Raw genomic sequence first — 22,100 nt, forward strand, 5'->3', positions numbered from 1 at the left:
GAGCCAGACAGGACACTAAAAAAATACAAGCAAGTATCAGGAAAATGAATAAAAAATATGAAGAGGTTGAAGAAAGAGTGGTGCAGGTGGAAGAGAGAACTGGCAGACTGGAGGATGAAGTTACGGACTGGCAGGCTTCTAGAATGGAACAAGGAAAGGTAATTGAGGACCTACAATGGAAGCTGGAGGATTTCGAAAATCGCCAGAGACGGAATAACCTGAGACTCTTGGGTTTGGAGGAAGGAGTGGAAGGGAAGGACCCAAGGGAATTTGTAGTCAAATTGCTAAAAGGCGCATACCCAGAGGCACAATGGCAATGGGAGCTAGCAGTTCAAAGAGCACACAGATTCCCAATGACACAGAAGAAACCAAGAGGCGTCAATCAAAATGTGTTGCCAAGTGCTATGCTAGTTTTTTTTGGTAACTTCTTGGCCAGGCAGGAAGTTATGGATACTGCCAGACCAGATAAAAAAATGTCATTTGAAGGGGTAACATTCTTTGCTAGGCCGGACTTCTGCCATACAACCGTAGAAAGAAGATGGAAGCTTAGGCAGTTAATTACACCATTTCAGCGTCAGGGATCCGAAGCGTATCTGATGTACCCTTCAAAACTGAAAGTTATCACAGGGGGCAGTATCAGAATGTTCTACTCAGAAATAAAGGCGGGCGAGTATCTTGCAGAAATAACAGAGAGCCAAAGGGGGAAAAAGAGTAGAGATACTGAACCAGCATAAGATTCATATTACAGTACCAAGGAAGTACGGTATATGATAATACCTGAGTAGGTTGGGTGGGAGAAGGAGGCGGCACTACAGCAGTGAGCAGTCACACATAGGTCAGGATTGACCTATTTGCCTGTAACAGGGGGGGGGTAAGTAAGGGGAGGGGGGTTGACTGGAGGGTGGGAGAGGGGGGGGGGTGGAGTGGGGGCGGAGGAGATTTAAGGTCATGTACAGCACAAAGTAAGCAGATGTGTAAAAGTATACAAGGGGCAGGAAATTTAAAGAGGGTGATGTTTGATGGTTTAAGTTCAAAGATTAGATGGCATTAAGGTTTTCTACCATTAATATCTGTGGTCTAAACGATGGCGGGAAAAGACAAAAAGTTGCCGCTATGTGTAGATTATTGAAACTGGATGTCATATGTCTTCAAGAGACGCATGTGAGGGGAAAGGATAAATACATCATGGATCAGCTAGGCTATGAAGTTTTAGCACGTACACAGCAAGATTCAAAAACAAAAGGAGTGGCTATTTTGGCAAAAAAAGGAATTATGCAGGTAAAGAAAAAGAAGGAAGATGACGGAGGGAGATGGGTTATGGTAGAAGGGGAGACTACTGGGGGTCGATATACAATTGTATCTGCATATGGTTCTAATGAAGACGAACCTGAACTATTTGACTTGCTAGATGTTGAGTTAGCATTGTGGACAGAACCGATAATCTTTTGCGGGGACCTCAACATTAATGGACTATCAGGGTTGGGTCTGTTGGGTGGGGGGATGCAGGGAGACCGCAAAAAGAGATCACGAAGGTCTATTGCTAATCTAATGTCTAACAATGCACTGGTTGATGTTTGGTCAGCATATAATCCCAGTGGAACAGGCAGCACCTTCTATTCTGCTCCACACAAGGTTATTGCTAGATTGGATTACTTTTTAGTCACTAGCTCCTTAGCATCAGCATCAGATGTAAAAATAGAAAGGCTGCCACGAGTCTTCTCGGATCACAACCCTCTAATATTAACTGTCCCTCAGAACCTCAGCCCTATCTCTAAAGAATACAACTGGACATTTGAAAGAGGGTTACTCAAGGAACAAGATTATGTAAATAAAATGAAGATATGGATCAGACAATTTTGGGAAGTAAATAGGGGGACTGCATCAGCGGGAGTGGTCTGGGACACCTTTAAAGCAGGGATAAGAGGGGAAACATTGGCTTATACTCTTCGTAGGAGTAAAAATGAAAAGCTTGAGCTAACTAATAAGTTACGTGTTTTAATGGAATTAGAACAACAGCTTATTCAAGCAGTAATCAATCAAGAATCTATCGAGGAGATCTTATTAGAGATAGAACTTAAAAAGGCAGAAGCCAGCGAAAACCTGGCAAATAAAGCGGCAAGTAACTACTTAACGAAAAAAGAACAGTGCTATGAATTTAATGAGAGGGTAGGTCATATGCTAGCAGTCCGTATTAGACAAAATTTGGCAGCGGGAGAAATTAAAGAAATTAAGGATAAAGGGGGAAAGGTTGTGACTAAGGTAGAGGATGTGAGGGAGGTGTTTAGGGAGTTTTATTCCGATCTATATGACCAAGATCTGGGAAATGTTGAAACTAAGATAGAGGGATATTTAACAGGAATTGCACATGAGGAACTGAGTGAGGAGAATAAGGAGGCATTGGAGCTACCATTGTCATTGGGAGAAGTCTATAATGCAGTAACTAAACTCCCCCCAGGAAAAGCAGCAGGGCCCGACCAAATTCCGGCGGAATTCTATAAAAAATTTTGGAACACACTGAGGGTTGATATGTTGGAAACCCTAAGCCAAGCACAGAGGGGGGAAAATGTACCACAATCTTGGGCCGGAGCAAACATCATCGTAATCTTAAAAAAAGATAAATCACACTTGGATCCCGGTTCATACAGGCCAATAACACTCATGAATGCCGACGCAAAGATCTACTCCAAGGCACTCTCACAAAGACTAAGTAGGGTAATTGAGGGCTTGGTATGTTCAACACAGCATGGATTCATACCTGGCAAGGGGACTACACAACACACAAGGCAGATGGTTACTATACTGGATGCTGCAGGTGCCACAGGAGATCCTGCCTCGGCCATCTTCTTGGATGCAGAGAAGGCCTTTGACAGGGTCTCCTGGGGGTATCTGTGGAAGACTATGGAGTGGTTTGGGATTGGAGCAGGTTATATAAAAGCTATACAGGCACTGTATTTAAATCCTACAGCTAAGGTAAGGTGTTGGACAGGCCACATGACGGGCCGCTCTCCCCCGGCTCGACCAGGCCCGAGCCCAGTCACGCAAGCACCCCACACCACCATTGCACGCCCTACGTCCCCTCAGGGACCCCTGCCCTCGAACATAATAACCTCGTGGGTCCGATCCACTGCCGGCCCATGCACCCAGCCCGGGCCGCCATCTTGGACACCTCGCCACGAGGCCGCCTGGCCCCCGATCGACCTCAACCCTGGGCCTAGCCCAGCCTCAGACAATCCGGCACCACCCTCCACCCAGGAGGTGAGCGGGCTACTTGGCAAGTCAATGGGAGAAAGAGGTGCCGATGGCTCTCCCCCGCCCAGTGCCGCTCGCCCATCGCCTCCCCGGGCGCTGGCTCCACCCCCCTGCTGGGTGTCTGGACTCCCTCATCCCGGACCTCCCGACCTCCAAGTGCGAGGGTCCGGACATCAAAGCACGCCAGCCCTATAACTGGGGCAGCTCCAGAGCAGGAAGGCAGTTGTATCTTGGAGTCGAGAGACGTAAGAGGAACTCATCCTGGACGGACTACTGGCGCTGCCGTAGCTCTGTCCTGTGCACCACCGTCCTGCCTGTTGGCGCTGCCACAGCCGTCGTAACCTTCATCCTTCACCGTCGTCCGGATCTGTTGGCGAGGCCGCGGACCGTTGTAACCGTCATCTTCATCGGGACCTGCTTGGCTTCTCCACGGCCCGTCGACCATCCTTCATCCATCTCGGGACCTGCTTGGCTCCTCCACGGCCCGATCAGCAACCACGCCGAGCTCGAGGATTGAGAGCTATTTAACTCATTGGTAACTAAGACTGTCCCGCTACCCCTTTTCCTCAACCAGAGATCAGAACCGAGGGGACCCCTGAGTCCAGACCTCCTTGTATCATATCGACGTAACCTAAGAATTGCATATAAAGTCTCGTTAACCTTCAATCTTGTGTGGTGTCCGTCTGTGGGGGGGGGAAGTTACTTATCTGTACAGTCGTTGGAGACGGCTCTCCCTGGAGACCTCTCCCCGTAATCTCGGCCGACCCTCCCGGTCCGTCTAACATTGGTGGCCAGCGGCGCGATCCGAATCACCGCATAACGTACAGAGAGTAGCTCACCCCACAACGAACAACAATGTCGACTAAAGAGAGCGGATCAACTGAGAAGTTCCAAATGGAAAAACTAGAGGAATACAGCCATCGTGAACTAAAGCAGTTCTGCATCGAACTAGGTATCGCTACCACCGGACTAAGTACCAAGGACGATTTTAAGCATGCCCTAGAATCTTGGGCAGAGACCGGGGATGTCGAAGCCCCTGAGCAAAGCACCGCGAAAAATACCAACACGGCCCCTGAGGGGCAAAGAACCAGTCTCTCGCAAGACGAGATCCAAGAAAGAGAAAAAGCCCGACTACACGAACTCGAAATGGCCCGACTCAAGATGGACATAGAACTCAAATTGGCCGAGCAAAAAATAAACTTAGAGCACCTTCGCCTCCGAGAAGAAAGAGAGGAGAAACAGAGGCAAAGGGAGCTCGAGGAAAAAAGACTAACGTACGAGCACGAACGGAACCTAGCCGAGATCAACCTGCGCAAACAGAATAAAGAGCTAGGGGTGCCCGACAGACCGTCCACCCCAGGGACCGCGGAGAAAAAAGTGCACATCCCCAAGGATGTGGTCCGAGAATATTTTCGAGAAGACGACATCCAGCAATGGTTTAAGGCCTATGAAATCGCGATGACTGCGCACCGGATCGATAGAGCCGACTGGGGAGCCGGCCTATGGGGCAAATTCCTCAATGAGGGCCGCGATACTCTGTTACAGCTCCCAGACCACCAGATGACCTCCTACGACCATATGAAAGCGGCCCTCCTCACCCGCTATGGCCTCACGCCCGAGATGTACCGTCAGAGGTTCCGAGACTGCACACGCATTCCAGGTACAACTTGGGTGGACTATGTAACGTACTTTAGCCGAGCCTTCGAAGGCTGGATCAGAGGGAACAACGTCACGACCTATGAGCAGCTGTTCAATCTGATGGTATGGGAGCATCTGTCCAACAATTGCTTCATTGAACTACGCCAACACCTCCTCGACAGCAAGTTAACCGATCCCCGGCAGCTCGCAGCCGAAGCTGACCGGTGGGAGATCACCAGAGTGGGCCGGAATGGGTCCTACGAGCAGAACAGGAACAACAATGGTCACTACCGCCCCAGAGGAGGAGGAGGGGGCCAAGGACGAGGAAGAGACAATACTCCGGCCGCCCCCGCTACCAGCACCACCCCCCCGGCCAACCGGGGCAGCACCCCGGCGCGACCGGGATACAGAGCCAATGTTACATGTCACCGATGCCAACGAGTCGGCCACTATGCAAACGACCCAAGCTGCCCGCAGTATCAGAGCCCAAGACCCCGCCAGGTGGCCGCCGCGGCACTAGGGGAAGAACAGATCTCCGAGGAACAAGAAACAGGCGAGCAAGAGTATCAAGAGTGGGAGCCAGCCGCCATGACTCTCGCGTGCTTAGGGGGAAGAGACATGGTCCCGCGGGTCCCCCTACCCGCTAACACCCAGAAGTACAGCCAATGGGTGAGCATCAATGGACAACGGGCCGAAGCCCTTCGAGACACCGGGGCCAGTGTGACAGCCGTCCGCTGTCATCTGGTGACCCCAGAACAATATCTACCGAACGTTCTCTGCCCTGTGCGATCAGCCGACAACTCGGAAAGTCTGTGCCGGATGGCCTGCGTCCCCTTTGAGTGGGGAGGGGTCTCCGGCATGTTGAAGGTAACGGTCCGAGACGACGCCCCCGTGGACTGCCTCCTCGGAAATGACCTGGAAAGCTCCCCGTGGGCAGCCGTGGAGCGGAAAGAACACTTGGGGATGTTGGGCGTCCCAGACTGGGCGTGCGTCACCACCCGGTCCATGGCCGCCCGTGCCAACCATCACCCGGAAGAACCAGAATGGCCGGCGCCACCACCTCCGGTCGCCCCCGCCGAGACCCCCGACCATGGCATCCCCCTCGAACTTGCTCAACCTTCCGACCTCGCTAATCTTGATCAGTGGGCTCAAGAAGGGGGACCCACACAAGAACAATTTCGTCAGGAACAGAAAACCTGTCCCTCCCTTGAGGGACTCCGACAACAAGCGCTCGCCCAAAGCGCCGGGGATACCTCCGGAACTCATTGGGTCTACTGGGACAATGATCTATTGTACAGCGAGCAACGAATCGCCGAGCTGGGGGCCAACCGAGTACTAGTGGTGCCCCTCCGCTTTAGAGACTTCCTGCTAAACCTGGCCCACGATGTCCCCCTGGCAGGGCACCTGGGACAGGATAAAACCTACAGCCGCCTAGTGACCCACTTCTTCTGGCCCAAAATGAGAAACGATGTGCACCAGCATTGCCGATCTTGCCCCACGTGCCAAGCCAGTGGGAAGAGCGGCCGCAAATTAAAGGCTCCCCTGCAACCCTTTCCAGTAGTCACGACCCCATTTGAGAGGGTCGGGATAGACATTGTGGGACCCCTGGACCCGCGTACAAGACAAGGCCATCGCTTCATCCTGGTACTAGTGGACCACGCCACCCGCTACCCTGAGGCTATTCCTCTCCGGACCGTGACAGCCCCGGTGGTCGGCCGGGCCCTGATGGGGATCTTCTCCCGTGTGGGGTTCCCCCGAGAAGTCGTCAGTGACAGAGGCACGAACTTTATTTCTAAATATATGAAGTCCCTCTGGCAACAGTGTGGGGTCACCTACCGCTTCACGACCCCCTATCACCCCCAAGGAAACGGACTTGTTGAGCGGTTCAATCGCACGCTAAAAGGGATGATCGGGGGATTGGAAGAGCCCCTCCGTCGCCAGTGGGACGTGCTGCTGCCGTGCCTCCTCTTCGCCTACCGGGAGGTCCCACAGAAGTCCCTAGGCTTCAGCCCATTCGAGCTGCTCTATGGGCACCCAGTACGGGGGCCACTCAGCCTGATCAAAGAAGGCTGGGAGATGCCTCCGGCCAAGAGTCCTCCAGATGTCTTCCGGTACCTCCTCACCCTCCGCAACCAGTCCCGGCGGTTCAGAGACCTAGCAAAAGCCAACCTAGAGGCCAGTCAAGAGGACATGAAGAAATGGTATGACCAGAACGCCTCATCCATTGAATTCGAGCCGGGGCAACAGGTCTGGGTAATGTCCCCCACAGAACCGTGCGCTCTCCAAGACAAATGGACGGGACCCTTCAAGGTAATCGAGCGCAAGGGTCCTGCCACCTATCTGATCGATATGGAGTCCGCCCGGAATCCGCTCCGAGTCCTCCACACCAACAGACTGAAACCCCACTTTGCACGAACAGAACTCAGCCTCTTGATGGCCACAGACAATGGGGTTGAAGACGACTCCGAGCCTCTCCCTGACCTCTTGCGGACCCAGGAGCAAGACGGCTCCGTGGATGGGGTCCGACTCTCGGAGACCCTCACCAGGGAACAACGGCAAGAGTGCCAAACCCTCCTATCACGGTTCGCCAGTCTGTTCTCCCTCACCCCCGGTGTCACTTCCTGGTGTGTGCACGATGTGGACACCGGAGACAGCCCTCCTATCCGCCACCGGGCCTACCGCGTACCTGATCGGGTACGGGCCTGCATCCAGGCGGAAGTAGCTAAGATGCTCACGCTCGGGGTCATCGAGCCCTCAGACAGTCCATGGGCCAGCCCGGTCGTACTGGTCCCCAAAGCAGCCGCCCCCGGAACCACACCAGAACTCCGGTTCTGTGTCGACTACCGGGGCCTGAATGAAGTCACCAGAACGGACGCACACCCCATCCCCCGGGCAGATGAACTGGTCGACCGAATGGGCGCTGCCCGCTACCTCAGCATCTTCGACCTGACGGCAGGTTATTGGCAGATCGGCCTCACACCCCGAGCACAAGAACGCTCTGCCTTCTCCACCCCCGATGGCCACTATCACTTTACGGTCATGCCCTTCGGCATGAAGAATGCCCCAGCGACGTTCCAACGGCTCGTCAATCAGGTCCTGGCGGGGCTCGAAGAGTTCAGCGCCGCCTACCTGGACGACATCGCTGTGTACAGCCACCATTGGACCGAGCACCTCCACCACCTCCAAGCAGTGCTGCAAGCCCTTCAGCGAGCTGGCCTCACGATCAAGGCCAGCAAATGCCAAATTGGACAAGGGTCGGTGACCTACCTCGGACACCAGGTGGGAAGCGGCCTAGTGGCCCCTCTACAGCTGAAAATTGCCGCCATCCAGAACTGGCAACCCCCTATCACTCAAACTGAGGTGCGAGCCTTCCTGGGCCTCACGGGCTACTACCGAAGGTTCGTGAAAGACTATGGTACCATCGTGGGGCCTCTCACCGAACTCACGTCAAAAAATCAGCCCAAGAAGGTGAACTGGACCCCAGAGTGTCAAGCGGCATTCGAACAGTTAAAGGCCGCCATGTGTTCCGCTCCTGTGCTCCAGGCCCCAGACTACAGCCGGGAGTTCGTCGTCCAGACGGACGCCTCCGACCAGGGCATTGGGGCGGTCCTGTCCCAAGTGAACACCGAAGGCCTCGATCAACCGGTGGCCTTCATCAGCCGGAGACTCCTACCCCGGGAACAACGCTGGAGCACCATAGAGAGGGAAGCCTTCGCTGTGGTATGGGCCCTCAAGAAGCTCCGGCCCTACCTTTTTGGCACCCACTTTCGGGTGCAGACTGACCACCGACCCCTGCAGTGGTTGATGCATATGCGGGGGGAAAACCCAAAATTGCTACGCTGGTCCACCTCCTTACAAGGTATGGACTTCACAGTCGAACACCGGCCTGGGTCCGACCACGCCAACGCCGATGGCCTGTCCCGGTTTTTCCGCCTCGACGAAGAGAGTCCCCAAGAGGATGGGTAACTCTCCCCGCCTTCAGCTGGGGGGGACGCATGTTGGACAGGCCACATGACGGGCCGCTCTCCCCCGGCTCGACCAGGCCCGAGCCCAGTCACGCAAGCACCCCACACCACCATTGCACGCCCTACGTCCCCTCAGGGACCCCTGCCCTCGAACATAATAACCTCGTGGGTCCGATCCACTGCCGGCCCATGCACCCAGCCCGGGCCGCCATCTTGGACACCTCGCCACGAGGCCGCCTGGCCCCCGATCGACCTCAACCCTGGGCCTAGCCCAGCCTCAGACAATCCGGCACCACCCTCCACCCAGGAGGTGAGCGGGCTACTTGGCAAGTCAATGGGAGAAAGAGGTGCCGATGGCTCTCCCCCGCCCAGTGCCGCTCGCCCATCGCCTCCCCGGGCGCTGGCTCCACCCCCCTGCTGGGTGTCTGGACTCCCTCATCCCGGACCTCCCGACCTCCAAGTGCGAGGGTCCGGACATCAAAGCACGCCAGCCCTATAACTGGGGCAGCTCCAGAGCAGGAAGGCAGTTGTATCTTGGAGTCGAGAGACGTAAGAGGAACTCATCCTGGACGGACTACTGGCGCTGCCGTAGCTCTGTCCTGTGCACCACCGTCCTGCCTGTTGGCGCTGCCACAGCCGTCGTAACCTTCATCCTTCACCGTCGTCCGGATCTGTTGGCGAGGCCGCGGACCGTTGTAACCGTCATCTTCATCGGGACCTGCTTGGCTTCTCCACGGCCCGTCGACCATCCTTCATCCATCTCGGGACCTGCTTGGCTCCTCCACGGCCCGATCAGCAACCACGCCGAGCTCGAGGATTGAGAGCTATTTAACTCATTGGTAACTAAGACTGTCCCGCTACCCCTTTTCCTCAACCAGAGATCAGAACCGAGGGGACCCCTGAGTCCAGACCTCCTTGTATCATATCGACGTAACCTAAGAATTGCATATAAAGTCTCGTTAACCTTCAATCTTGTGTGGTGTCCGTCTGTGGGGGGGGGAAGTTACTTATCTGTACAGTCGTTGGAGACGGCTCTCCCTGGAGACCTCTCCCCGTAATCTCGGCCGACCCTCCCGGTCCGTCTAACATAAGGGTAAACAGGGGATATACTGCGGGAATACGTATAAGACGCGGTACTCGGCAAGGCTGTCCGGCTTCTCCACTGTTATTTGCTCTGTACCTTGACCCTCTTTTGCGTAGAATGGAAGGGAACCCTAACATACTACCGATAAAGTTACAGTCTTATGAGTATAAAACGCTTGCTTACGCAGATGATGTTGCGGTGGTTACCCCAGAACCAGGGTCGGCTATCCTTGAAATTGAACAAGAGGCAGTAGCATTTGGGACAGTATCGGGATACTCGTTGAATAAAGGAAAAACTCAAATCATACAAAATAACTGGGTGAATTTACATGACATAAGGGTAGCTCCCGAAGTTACATATTTGGGAGTTAAGATCACAGCTGATTTAGATAGGCTAGTCGAAATTAATATGAGTCCACTGTTGGCTAAAATAAAAGTGAAAACGGAAAGGATTAATAATTTGCACTTGACCTTGATGGGTCGAATTAACGTAATAAAAATGGTAACGTTCCCAAAAGTTTTGTACTTGTTTAGGTCTATCCCATTATTTTTTGATAACACGTGGTTTAATAAGCTGGAAGCAATCCTGAACAAATTTATCTGGGTTAAAGGGAAGACAAGGAGAGCCTATAGACATCTAACAGTGTCTAGAGAAAAAAGGGGTTGGGGGGCACCGGACTTTAGGCTCTATTATTGGGCTGCCGTACTACAGTATTGCCAGGGGTTAATAGGTGGGGGAGGTGCAGATCATGCAACAGAAACTAGGACTGGAGTAGCTAATGTATATACTACACTACTGGGAGAGCGGGCAGAGAATGGGTTTTTGAATACAACCGACTTCACTTATTTTAAACACACACGGTTTAAGACTTTAAAGGCGGCATATAGGGTTTGGAAAGGATTGACAAAAAAATTTGGATTAGGTAGGTTCAATAATTACACAAGACTGTATACAAACTGCTCACTACCGAGGGACATTTTCAGGGACACTACTATGAGGGATTGGCATAACAAGGGCATAGTGAAAATAGGGAATTTGCTTGATAGCCAGGGGAATATGCTACAGTTTGGGGCGTTACAAACAATATTCGGGATAGAACACAATAATTTTTATAAATATCTTCAAACCAGAAGTTTCTTAATGCAAAAACAAGGCGGTCTGGCAGGGTTGGGACAATGTAAAGTCATGGACTATATAGAAACATCTAATAGATGTACGATAAGACAGCTATATGCAGAGCTGAAAGACAGTAAAACTGATGAAAGGGCGAAATGCGCACAAAAATGGGCAGGGAAAATGGGGTCAGGGCTTGAATCATTTCAGCTATCATTGGATCTGGACAGAACAGTGTTATGCTCTGCTACCCTTCAGTCACAACACTTTAAGACAATAGTCTCATTATATCATACCCCGGCTAGAATCGCCCAGTGGGGCGGCACAACTGGGATAACATGCCCCCGATGTGATTCAGCTGAAGCAGATATTGTGCATATGTTCTCTCAGTGTCCGCAATTGTTTACCTTGAAAATGGCTATTGAAGAGTTTTTTGTTAAAGCACTTAGAATTCAGATTAAATTGACAGATGAATTAATTATATTAGGGGTGGGGGACACGGTAGCTGCTATGCCAGTAGAGTTTATTTTTGTTTCACTTGCAGTTTATCGTATATGTATAGCAAGAAATTGGCTGGACAAGGCTCCCCCTCCGTTCCAAGTCTGGATTGCAAGCCTTTTATCTATGTACAATTTGGAAAAAGCAATTTATGAAAGGAAAGGTAGGAGAGCTAAGTTACTAGGTAACAGAATATGGCAACCTATCACTAGGTGGAAAAATAGCAGGTTAAACCTAGGAGAGTGAATAGAAGGTTGTCAAAAATATTTTATAAAAGCATTATTTCAGTCTTGTTAAATGGGAATAGGTAGCATATATAATATATAGATTTGATGAATCTTTTATGTCACAATGTATCAGAATAATGTTGTAATATACACAATCGTTTGTAAAACTGTTATGTGCTGTAACATATACAGGAATATGCGGAAACATTTTCTTGGAAATGTTTAATAAAAATATTCAAAAAAAAAAAAAAGGAAATCTATAACTGAATTTGTGGCTCCCACCCTTCAGTCCTTCTGGAATGGGTCCATTACTTAAGGAGTATTCCCGGACGCTTGGAAGCATGCCACTCTTCTTCCACTAAAGAAAAAAGCAAATGGGGATCCGCTGGACCTGGGTAACCTGCGCCCAATTTCTCTTTTGGCGGCCCCAGGAAAAATGCTCGAGAAGTTAATCCAGCGCCAGCTTAACAAATTTATTGAGGACAATGACGTCCTACATGAGACTCAATCAGGCTTTAGATCGGGCTTTAGCACGGAGACTGCACTCATTGAAGTGGCAGAATCTGTGAGGTGGTCGATGGATGCAGGGGAATCAGCTATGCTGGTTCTCCTGGACCTGTCGGCAGCCTTCGATACGGTGGATCATGATAGGCTCATACAATGCCTGGCAGAGATAGGGCTAAAAGATCAAGCACTTGGATGGGTTCAGTCATACCTATCCCTGAGAACACAGAAGGTGGCATTGGGTTGCATGGTATCTAAACCCACCAAGATAAAATGTGTCGTTCCTCAGGGGTCGGCCCTGAGCCCGCTTCTATTTAATGTTTACTTGGCACCTCTGTTCACACTCATCTCAAACTGGGGGGTCAAGGCAATATCTTATGCGGATGACACCCAGCTGGTGTTTCCATATTCGGAGGTGTCGGAAGAAGCTTTCGCAACTTTTAAGGGGTGCCGCCGAGATGTGGCCAGCTGGATGAACGCTAATAAACTTAAATTGAATGCTGAGAAGACAGAGGTCATTTTCTTTGGCAAGGGATTGCCCCCCCCCCTGCAGAGTTTTGGTGGCCGGTGGAAATGGGGATGTCCCAGGCGCCGAGCCAGAGCGCAAAAAACTTGGGAGTCCGCGGGGATAGCAGTCTCTCTTTTGATTCTCATATTCGGCAGGTAGCAGGATGCTGTCTATCCAAGCTGAGGAATCTGCGCAAGATCCTGAGACTTCTACCAGAAGAGTGTCGTAAGACTGTAGTCCATGCCACAGTTACATTGAGGCTGGACTACGCCAACGGACTGTATCTAGGTCTTCCCCGATATTCAATCCAGTGCCTACAGTTGGTGCAGAATGCGGCTGCGAGACTGTTGAGGTGTATTCCCTTCAAGCACCCTGTCTCTCCGCATCTTCGGGCACTGCACTGGCTTCCAGTGGCCAGTAGGATCAAGTTTAAAACCTTGACGCTGGCCTTCAGGTCCCTGTATGGCATCTGTCCTAATTATCTGAGAGCCAGGCTACCTAGGTATCACCAATCGAGGACCCTCCGCTTCAATGGGCGGGTGCAGCTTGTGGTCCCCCTAGCACGAAGAGTGCGGCTGGGTGGAAGAACCTTCTCGGCCAATGTGGCGGGGCTATGGAACTCTCTCCCTCCTGCATTACAACAGGCCCCTTCTGAAACTTGTTTTAAACGACTGCTAAAAACCTGGCTATTTACTACTCTATGCTAAGATCTGCCACCTGACTTATGGCTAGTATGTTCTCATAGCGCCGGGACACCTCCATGTGAGGTAGCTGTTCGCGCTCTTACAAGACTCATTATTATTATTATTATTATTAAAATATAATAACCTCTCTGCATTTCTGGTAACACTGCCCTATTTCAGTTGACTCCATGCCAGATGTCCCATCATCAGAGAATCCTGTGTGACAATCATGTTGTCAAATAAGGTTCAATAAAAGCTCTAAAAAATGGTAGCAGCCACCAATTCTAGATTGACTGGTCAACCAAAATGTCTTGTAGAGCTAACTTATTAAAAGAAAGCCATGTAAATAGTGGCAGAATAATATATTCATTACATTCTATGAAACACTCAGAGTATGTTAGAGAGGCTACATATGTAAGCAGCTTTAGGGATACAGTTCTAGTGTACACGATTTCTTGTTGGAAATGTCACTGTCTGATTCTAAAACTGGCTGACGCCTACCAGGTTTTTTAACAACAAAGTGGCATGTCACATTGAAGACGTAGCAATAGAGAGCTCAAATGTTTTTACAAAGATTCAAATATAGTGGCATTGTCAGAGAGGGTTTGATATACAAATATCTGTCACACTGACAGATTTATATTATGCCAGAAAAACTCTGAATCAATTTTGATATTTCTGGTCAGTTTGCTTAGCATCGCAGTTTGTTCTTCACCGACATCAACTTGATAAAACATGCAAGCAATATAAGGAATCTTCTATGGGCCTTATGCTCTCCCGATGGATTGGCAATTGAATACTATCAGGATACATTTACAAAGAATCCTGATGCGGATCTTTTATCTGTGCTGTTGGGTGCACATGGATGTTGGGCATAAAGAGGAGAGGGAGGGCCAGCTTGCTGCCCTTTGCAGATGAGATTTAAATGATTCAGTGTAAACCTGCTGGCTTCTACTGAGGAAGAAAGGGGAGGAAATTAGTAATCTTCTTAAATTATTACCCTGAAACCTCATTCCATTTTCAACAGTGCTGCCTGGTTCGCAATGTTGTAAGCTGCTAGGCTGAGGAACAATACACATTGTAAGTACTAGATCTTAGCAGGTCTATAAAGCTCAAATGTTGGTTGTGTTAGAGATACAAAGCAGGTCTCTGCATAAGGGGCATAGGCGCGGGTGAGGGCAAACCTTCAGAGGTACCCATTTAGTTGAATGAATATCTGTGAGATATGGGAGACTGTAGGGGCCCTCATCATAGTATTCAGGGGAAGGAGTCCCATCTTTTTGCATTTTGCCACTAGGTAACATACAATGTAGTATTCTTGCGACTGACTTGTCACCTGTACTTATATTCTTCAGGTGACTCTAATCAGACCCTCAAGGATTTCGTGATTTTGCGATTTGCTAAAAAATCGTGAAATATGCACTTTTGTAAAAAAAGCAGCGCTTTTTACAAAAGTGGCTGTGAAATCTGGGCAAAGGTCGGAGTGTCAGGGTAGAAATACTAACACTGTAAAGAGCACATGAGGTCATGTAACACTGTCACACTTGGCTGGAACCACATCCTGTGCATTGAGAAAGGCTTTTGTCCTTATCGAGACATCGCTGCTGGAACCCTGGGTGGTTGTCTGATCGGAAGCCTATAACTCGCTGGGGTCCGCAGATGCTGAACCTGCAGCTCAGCCTCTTTTCTGAGTAATGAAGAGAAGCGTGGCCCCGCCCCTTGTGAAAAAAGGTAGGGCCGATGTCGATCGAGAACCTTTTTCAGTATTGCCCGGCGCTAACCGCCTCTCATACCACTCAAATCTTTCAAACAAAGAGGCAGGCGCTGGAGACTGGAAGGCAGGAAACAGAAGTTTTTATTCCGACGGAGCAGAACACGTCAACACAGACAACAGGGTATCTTCTCGAGGTGCTCTAACCGCATCTCTGAGGCCTGGCCTCTTATACACAAGTTTATTGCTTTATTGCATAAAACACATCTCTGTCAACACTTTGATGTACAGAGAGGCATCCTTGGAATCCCCGCTTCAAGCCCGTTCCCACACACATTTACAGTAGCAGTCCCCACCCCGGTCACAACAGGTGACGATTGTCGCGCAGCTGGGCATTCCGCCGATTCCCGGAATGCATGGGGATGATCGGATCTCATGGGGTGGGGGCATTGATCGGTTGTGGATCCTTTGATGGGGGAAGATTCCTACTGTATGGGGGGGGAATAAATAGCATCCGCAGGGCCAGGTGGCGGCCTGGGAGTGAGCAGGACAATCGGGCACAGAGGAAAAGGGGGTTTATCAAAGGATACGGGATCATGAAAGGAATGGAGGGAGGTGTTGAGCTGGGAACAGGATGGGGTTCCGAGGCAGAGTTGGGCTGAAGAGGGGTTTATGGCCCAAGCATGTGAGAGCGGGGGCTGTCAGCGCGCGGTGGATGCCTGCAAGGTTAGGAGAGAGAGAGAAAGAGACGCGCTGGCTATCGGCAGTGGGCAGAGAGGCTATGGCATTCAAAATGGCTGCCACTTACGCGCACGAATGGGCCTAAAGGGACAAGATGGCGCCGATAATGTTGATGTCGCAAACTAGATTTTAACAGTCCTCCCTTTTCAACATATCTAGCCAGCTTGTCTAATCGATATCTATCTTCATCAAGTTCCTAACCTCGACATCGTACAATGCTCTCATGCGTTCTTTTTCGAAGTCCAAAGTCTTAGGGCAGATACAGTTTGCACATAGTGAACACAGAGGTGGCAGGCATTGGATCCCTAGGCAGAACCCACATATCACAACAACTGGAATCAATATAATCGTAAATAACCTCCACCCCCAGTTCTTTACAGTACTCCAGAACCAACCACCAAGCGACCATTCTTCTTGTTCCTGGTGAACTTCTGAGGAAAGTCTGTGGAGGTGTTCAATGGCCTTGTATACTGAGGGTGAATTGTCCGGTATATATGTGCAGCAGTTGGACCCAATGATGCGGCATGCTCCTCCACGATCTGCTAAAACCACATGTAGAACAAGGCGGTTCTGGAGAGCCACCAGGCGGACCGCTTGGAGCTCGGCTGTATTGTTCGTGAGGATGCCAGCTGTAATGTTCATCATTGTTTCAACTGCCTGGGTCAAATGTCGGATGGCACGGCTGTTCGCCATCGGGCCCCAGAGTGGAACAAGTCCCTTCATTGCATCGAGGAACTGTGCTCCAGTGGAGTCGGCTTGCTCAATGTCCTTGGCTCGTTTTTGTCTATGATGATTCGCTGGAGCCACATAGGTCGGTGGAAGGATGATGGCAATATAACAGGTGCCCCCAGCCTTTGGGGAGCCAGGTGTAAGCCTTTGTACCACAAACAAAGTACATGTTCGGAGAGGAGACAAAAGAGGGTGGATCAGTGGAGTCCAAAGTTCTGGTGATGCGGCAAGCGCTGCGGCCAACCAGCTGTGTCCCAAGACCTTCGATGCACATAAGGCCTGTGACGTTGATGACGGATAGGGCCACAGTCAGGGTGGCAGCTGTTCGTTTCCGGAGGTAGGAGAAGGTGGGTCTGGTCGGATTGTTAAACACCTGCATTTCAATCCGTTCTTTGATGGGGATGTCCATGTGGATAGAATCGTTGGATGTCTGTGGGCAGAAGTGTGCAGCAGTTTTCTTCGTTTTGTTCTGCCAGACCCCATGAAAGAAATGTGTCATAGTTCTGCTGGAAGTGGCATTATCCCTGTAGCTTTCTTGCAAGAGGATCAGCCAGGCAAGGCAGGAGCCGTGAACTGAGAAGGGTGAAGGGATGAAGGGTATAGAGTGTTCAGTGGCGTGGGGTAGCAACCCACAGATCCAGCAGTTGGTGGCATTGGTAGCAAGATTGTGCTGGTGCAGCAGTTGCACAAAGGAGTTGTTCCAAAACTCCTTACGCCTTTCTCGGAGCTGGGGTGAAAGAGAAATCAGATAATGTTCTTTCATTGTGGTAGGCTGTGCAGTGGTCAGGAATGTCTCATGAGCTGGTGCTCTCTCTTCCACAATCCAGAGGGTGGTCATGAGGAGGAGTCAAAAGAGAAGGGCGATAAAAAGAGCAATAGTCTTTGAACTGTGGATTTTGTCAGTCTTTGGGTTTCTGTAGCGAATCTTCGGATGTCCGGTTGCTTCCATCATCTTCGTGTCGGGTGCTTTCATCATCTTCTTATCGGGCGCTTCCATCACCTTCAAGGGGGCTCGGTAGAGGGCAGAACCACAAACTTCATCTGGCTTCTCTTCTGACAGCCTTAGTAGTGTTAGGCCACCGCTCTGAGAATTATGACTTAGTCAGTGGTCTGCTTAGCCGAAGCTCCCTCTGTTCGTCGCAGGTTATACCCTTCTCTGGATGGCACAGTGAGATCGGGAAATTTTGCTAATTCAAGTGTCTCTGTATCAGGATAGCAGTTCAGAGATGGTCGGTCTTTGTTCAGGAGCTCTTCCTGGGTAGCCACGTCTTCGGTCGTCATCAGAGTCGAGGTGATTTTCTTGCAGTGGTGTGCATGCACCCAATTGCGCTTTCCCTCCACTCGAAGAGCTGTTCGGGTGGTGATCAAGACTTGCCAGGGGCCCATCCACCGGGGTTCCAGACTCTTCGCACGCTGGAAGTTTCGAATCAGTACGAAATACCCGGGTTGGATGGCGTGTCCGGGACCCCTGGAAGCATCGGGAATGGTATGCAGCACCTGTTGGTGGATAACAGACAATGTCTTAGTCAATTTGTACAAGTAATCAGACATTAGGACGTCCGGGATGTCATGAATAGAAGTCGGTTTTGGTGCAGACCAGATGCTCACGGGCCGGCCGAAAACAACCTCGTAGGGTGTCAAGTGGTGTTTGGTGGGGGTGGAACGCATTGATAGCAATGCTAGTGGGAGAGCGTCTGGCCATTTCAGTCCTGTGGTAGCCACTATCTTAGCCAGCTTGAGCTTCAATGTGGCGTTATGTCGTTCAACTAGTCCAGCAGATTGGGGGTGGAAGACTGCGTGGAACTTTTGTTTTACACCCAACCCCTTCAAAATGAGCTGGATAACTTCGGCTACGAAGTGGGGGCCATTGTCGCTCCACAAAATCCGACAAAGGCCGTAACGAAGGAAGAATTCCTTTAGTAGTACCTTTGCAGTGGCCATGGCAGTGTTGTCACGGGTTGGATAGGCTTCCACCCACTTGCTAAATGCGCACACTATAACAAGTACATACTTCAGGCCTTGGCATCTTTCTAGCTGGATGTAGTCCATCTGCAGGACTTCAAATGAATGATTGGGGACCCCAAACCCTCCCCGGGGTACTATAGTTCCTTTCCCAGGGTTGTGTTGCGGGCATATCAAACATTGTTGGACCAAACGTTTGGCGGAGTCTCCGATATTATCATTGTGCCAAACTTTGGAGACGAGCTCGGTCATAGAGGCTGATCCTATGTGTGCAGGAGAGTGTGCCATGGTCAGTATGGGGATCAGGTATGAATCGGGTAGCAACCACTTGTTCGTGTCCTTTGTCCGCCAGCAGCCTTCAGTCTTTCAGTCCCACCCGTGCCCATTCAATCAATTCGTGTTGCGAGCTGGCAATTTGGATGTCCCTAATAGTTTCCCTAGCGTCTGTCTATTTCTCTGCTTGTGACCTGGTCACGTACATGCGTGTCGTCGTCCTATTTTCAGCTGTAGTTCGGGCAGTGAGGTCGGCTAGTGCATTCCCCTGTCCAATGAGGTCTGTCACCTTTTTGTGTGCTTGGCATTTTATGACTGAAAGTTGTTTGGGAAGAAGGACTGCCTCAATTAAGGTGGAGACTAGATCTCCGTGTAAGATGGGGGTGCCGTGTGAGGTCAGGAATCCTCTCTCCTTCCAAAGGAGCCCAAAATGGTGAACCACCCCGAAGGCGTACTGGCTGTCGGTGTAAATGTTTGCCGTTGCTCCTGCTGCCAGGATACATGCTCGTGTGAGGGCAATCAGTTCTGCTGCCTGTGCAGATCGTTGTGTGATGCGGGCTGTCTCTACTACAGTTCGGGCTGTGGTAACTGCGTAAGCAGCTGAGGTGGTGCCATCGGGGAGTTTGATGCAAGAACCGTCCACCCATAGCTCTCCGTCAGGGTCAGGGAAAGCTGTGTCTCTGAGGTCGACCCTACCCCTAGTCTGTTCGTCCGTGAGGGTCACGCAGTCATGTACAGGGGACACATTGGGATTGTTCTCTGGTAGGGGTAACAAAGTCGCTGGGTTCAGTGTGGTGCATCTTTTCAGGGTGATGGGGGGCGCAAGCAGAGTCAATTCATATCCAGTCAGTCGTGCACTCGTCAGGTGTTACGTCTTAGTCTGGTTCAGGAGGGTGTCAACCGCATGGGGTACTAGCACCGTGAGGGAGTTCGAGAGCACGATCCCCTCACTTTGTCGGATAGAGATAGCAGCGGCAGCTACAGCTCGAAGGCAGGCAGGCAAAGCTCTGGCTACGGGGTCAAGAGTGGCAGAGAAGTAAGCGCATGGTCGTTGCTTTGGGCCAATGGACTGGGTCAAGACAGACAAAGCACATCCCTCCCTTTCGTGAGTGTAGAGGGAGAAGGGCTTTGTGTAATCGGGGGTTCCTAGGACGGGGCCGAGCAGAGGGCATCTCGTAGTTCTATGAAGGAGGATTGGCACTCAGGGGTCCTAGGGAGTGGGAAGGGGACATCTTTAGCCAGCAGAGAAAGCAGTGGTTTCACAATGAGGCTGAAATTTGGCAACCACTGTCGGCAGAAGGAAGTGAGGCCTAGCAGGGAGCGGACTTGTTTCTGGGTCGTAGGGACAGGGGTCTCTAGAATGGTCTGGATTCGGTCGGGAGTAAGTTTCCTTCCGTCTTTTGACAAGAGGTGGCCTAGATAAGTGACCTGGGGTTGGCAGAATTGCAACTTCTTCTTGGAGACCTTGTGGCCATTTTCCGCAAGGAAGTGCAGGAGTTGGATGGTGGCTGTGACTGCAAGTGGAGTGGTATCGGCCGCCAAAAGGATGTCATCGACGTACTGTATCAATATCCATCCATCTGGTAACTGGACTGCGTCCAGTTGTCTCTTGAGGGCCTGACTGTAGATGCTGGGGCTTTCAGTGTAGCCTTGGGGTGCTCGACAGAATCTATATGAGCAGGCTTTTAGGGTGAAGCCAAAGAGGTATCGGCTATCTGGGTGGATGGGGATAGAGAAGAAAGCGTTCTTTAGATCAATGACAGTGAAGGTGGTGGCAGTGGAAGGAATCAGGGTCAGAATAGTGGTGATGTCTGAGACTACGGGGTACTGAGGTACAACTACTTTGTTGACCTCTCGTAGGTCGATGATGAAGCGGTACGCTTTCTCATCTCCCTCTCCTTGCTTCTTTATGATGGGTAGGATAGGGCTGTTGCAAACATTGCTAACTACTTCCTCTACCACTCCTGTGTCTATCAGGGACTGAATAATCTTTACCAATGCCTTCTCGCCCTCGGGCAATATCCGATATTGTGGAAGTTTCGGGAGCATTGCGTCCTGTCGAACGGTTATGTGCACTGGGTCAATCATCATGCGTCCTACGTCCGAGTCAGTTTTGGCCCACAGATACGGAGTCAGAGTGTCAAGTAGGGATGAGTCAGCGTCAGTGATGGAGAACATGCGTCGGGAAGGACAAAGTCTGAGCAGAGCCGGGTTGTCGTACAGGAAGACCCGAACTCCATCTTGCGAACACCTAATAGTGGCTCGGAAATGCTTTAGCAAGTCAAGTCCCATAATGGCGTCAGGGGTATTTGAAGAAAGCAAAAACGTTGTGTCAGTGATGTTATTCTCTAAGTCAAAGGAGATGGGTGAGGACAAGGGGTTAGTGGAGGGCGTCCCATCGAAACCTATCGATGTTACAAGTGAGCTAGACAAGGGTGCCCTTGGAATCAGTCGTTTAGATAGCGCACTACGTGTCGCGCCAGTGTCTACCAGAAATGGAGACTTCATACCCAGGACCTTAGCGGTGACATAAGGACCTTGCTGGTCAACATAGAGCTCGACTGGATCCCTCCCTTGCCCTAGGCAGTCCTATGCGAAGTCGTGGGTGTCGTCAGTCAGACTGTTGGTACTGGTTCTGTCGGGGACAGTCAAATGTATTTGGTCTGCCCGATCTGTCGTTATTCGTATCATTCGTGGACCCTCGTCCCTGTCCTATTTCTCAATCCACCCACTACGTCTTTGGGGTCCCTATTCTTATTCATCTCCAACAGAACCGGACACCGGGATTTCCAATGGCCGAATCCCTTGCAGAATGCACACTGGTCTTCGCTAATATCTTTACGCCCCACATAGGGTGCGGGAGTACGGTCTTTAGGGGGTGGATTCCTAGGGGCATTCGTCTGGTAATTTCCCTTGTACTGTTCTCGTCCTATGGTCACCCCTTGCAACTGTGCAATCATCACCCTCTCCTTCAAATCCTTTTTCTTTTTCTCAGTCGCCCTATCATTTTCGTTTTTCTGATGTTCATAATATTGGGCCATCTGGAGGATAGCCGCGGGTTTGGAGGCTGCCCAACTACTCTCGCTGGCCTGCAGTTTCTGAGAGACCTCCTGCGACAGACCCTTGACATCATTCTGGACAAACAGATGGTGTCCGGTTGCAGTGGTCATGTCCTGACCACTGTAATCGGAGAACACCATTTCAAACCGGGAGAA

Source organism: Lissotriton vulgaris, chromosome 6 (genome assembly GCF_964263255.1).
Source record: "Lissotriton vulgaris chromosome 6, aLisVul1.2, whole genome shotgun sequence".
Classification (NCBI taxonomy): Eukaryota; Metazoa; Chordata; class Amphibia; order Caudata; family Salamandridae; genus Lissotriton; species Lissotriton vulgaris.